Genomic DNA, 3,081 nt, shown 5'->3' with positions numbered 1-3,081 from the left:
TTACTACAGAATCCTGCTTTGCCCCTCAAAGTAACAGTAGCTATAATAACAATATTATATGTGCCAGGGGCTGCATAGTTTAAATACCTTAGTGTTTAACTCTGAGTCACCAATAATGCATCCGTGTCACACTAAGAAAGAAAAGAGCTTCCCCTTGGGGCTATTTAACCAAGAGTGAGCCCAGACTTGAATTCTCTACTTCATGTTGCCTGTGTCTTCCATCCTGCCTGGAGGCTGTCCTGCGACTCTGTCCCTGTCCCTGTATCTTATCTGTGTCAGTTCCTGTATCTGTGTCTATATCATCTATATCTATATTTGTGGCAGTCCCTGTGAGTCTATCTGTTGTCTGTGTGTCTGTCCCTGTGGGCCTATCTGTGTGTCTGTCTTTTCTGAACACTGCAGAAAACATCACATGGGGAGGAATGATATACCTTATAGAAATCTTTAACAGAGTTTACAAGTTCAGTATCAGCCCCAAGTGACCCAGACAACAAGCAGTGCTACAAATATCATTGTTTATCAGTCAATATCCAAGTGCTTGTTCAACATTTATGATGGATATTCATTTTAGAATATTGCTTTTAACCTCTGCCGTTTTCAGCCGATGATACACATGTATTTTTATGGATCAGGGGCATAGAAGAGTACATAATTTTAAATTACAGATATGCACTAGCTGGTAGATTTGTTATATTGCTTTATTAATATAGTTTAAACAAACAGGCCGAGTACATGGTAGGATAGCAGTCTTAATTCTTAAGTGACCTCAGGGTTTATTTTTAACTCTGGCTGTGAGGTCCAGCAAAAGATCCACTGTCCTAGAATGTAAGAAAAAAATTATTGTAATCACTGCCATAAGGTGCTGTTATAGTTGTTATGATTATTAGGGGGAATAAAAAATTCTGTTTTGTGGAGCATGTGGTCGAGTAGAGGGAGCAAGCATGTGTGTGTGTGTGTGAGAGAGAGAGAGAGACAGAGACAGAGACAGAGAGACAGAGGAGAGAGACAGAGGACCATGAAGGAACATTAAATGCTAAACACCATGGTGAAAGAACAGTGTGCTGCTAGCTACCAGTTGGTGAAAGAAGGCCCATCCAATAAAGCAAACTTTGAAACAGGCTTGAGTAACGTGCGGAAGCCAGCACTAGAGGTCTCTGGATAAGAGAGTCATACGAAATGTCTGTGCCGTGCACTGAGCATGTGTCTAGACAACAGAATGCTGAGAAGTAGGAGAGCTCGGTGTGGGGCTCAGGATGTGGCCAGGTATCTGGATAAGAGAGTCATACGAAATGTCTGTGCCGTGCACTGAGCATGTGTCTAGACAACAGAATGCTGAGAAGTAGGAGAGGTCGGTGTGGGGCTCAGGATGTGGCCAGGTGGCTAATAAGGCTTTAGTGAGTTAGTAAAGATCAATGTTGGAGGAGATAGGGACAGAGAGATAGCAAGAACTTTGTGCTGTATTCTTAGTGAGATCAGATGTCACCAGTGAGGCCATTGGTATAGTGAGCCCTAAAGTTGACAATTTCTTCAAGGTCTACCTCAACTTCAGAAGGCTAGAGCACACCCCTCACAGAGTGGATGGCATCCATGAATGATTGACGTGGGAACCTAGAGGCCGGGTCATCTTCGCCTAACTTGGTACAAATCTAAAAGGTCACTGTAACTGTAAAGGATAGTATGTGGTTGGCCTCGGCTGTCATAAAGTCTATTTAATCACGTGACTTCCTTTCCCCTTCCACATGTACTGATCCAAGAATACTTTTTTAAAAGATTTATTATTTCTTTTATGTGCATGGGTGTTTGCCAGCGTGTGTATCTGTGTACATCATGCATGCGGTGCCTGCAGAGGTCAAAGCAGAGTATCAGATCCCTGGGAACTCGAGTTACAAGTCAACTGCCCTGTGGATGCTGAGAATTGAACCTGGGTTCTCATGTAGATCAGTCAGTGTTCTTAACCACTGAGCCATCTCCAGCCGCCCCCAAAAGCAGTTAAAAAAATTTGAATGCTAAACTATACCTCAATCTGCTTCAAATGAAGCTGAGTTGAAAAGCAATATGTTACTTATTCTGCAGAAGGAAAAAAATCAGAAGCAACTAAGTTTGTGAGGAGGCCGGTGCTGTAGTCAGAAAGTAAGATGGCACTTGCTTGGGCTGGAGTAGCAGCAGAAAGGGAAGTAGCAAGGTATATTCGACATAAACGTGTTCCTCACCTTAAGATGAAGCTATGCCCCAAATCCATCTCACGCTGACATACTGTTAGGCTGGAAATACATTGGATATGCTGGACCTATTGAATACTGGAGCATAGTCACACACCCTTAATAGAACATTGTTAGTTTGTTTTTTCTCCTCCGGATGGTGAGGCTGACTGCCAGCTGGCAGCTTTCCCTGCGTCTGCCCAGCATTGCAAGACAGCATAGCAACTCACATTGCTATTCTAGGCAAAGATAAAGTTTCAAAGTACATTTTCCACACATGATTTGCAACATTATAAGGGAAAAACATCATAAATCAAAACATTACAACCAGGGACAGTTTGTATATGAGAATCAAACCACAAGGAATTGCTAATAGGATCAATGCAAAGGATATTTGGATAATTCCAGATCATTAGCTGAATAATAAATTCTCCATTTATTAATAAAAGGTTAATGCAGAAATGAGAAGCAATTTGTGATATATTGTGTGTTCTGGATAGTCTTATGTCAACAAACAAATTAGAGCTATCTGAAAGGAGGGAACCTCGACTGAGAAAATGCCTCTGTAAGATCCAGCTGTAAGGCCTTCTCTTAATTAGTGATTGATGGGGGGCCCAGCCCACGTGGGTGGCATCGTTCCTGGGCTAGCGGGCCTGGATTCTCTAAGAAAGCAGGCTAAGTGCTTTTTTTGAATGGAAACTGAGAAGCAGTGGATCTGGGGGAGGAGGGACTAGAAACAGGGGATAGGAGAAGCTGCAGTTGGGATGCATTGTATGGGAAAAGAATAAAGAAAAACATTTTTAAAAAAAAAAAAAAAAGAGGCATGCCGGGCGGTGGTGGCGCACGCCTTTAATCCCAGCACTCGGGAGGCAGAGGCAGGCGG

This window comes from Microtus ochrogaster, chromosome 4 (genome assembly GCF_000317375.1).
Source record: "Microtus ochrogaster isolate Prairie Vole_2 chromosome 4, MicOch1.0, whole genome shotgun sequence".
Classification (NCBI taxonomy): domain Eukaryota; kingdom Metazoa; phylum Chordata; class Mammalia; order Rodentia; family Cricetidae; genus Microtus; species Microtus ochrogaster.
Note: the sequence above shows the minus strand (reverse complement) of the source record.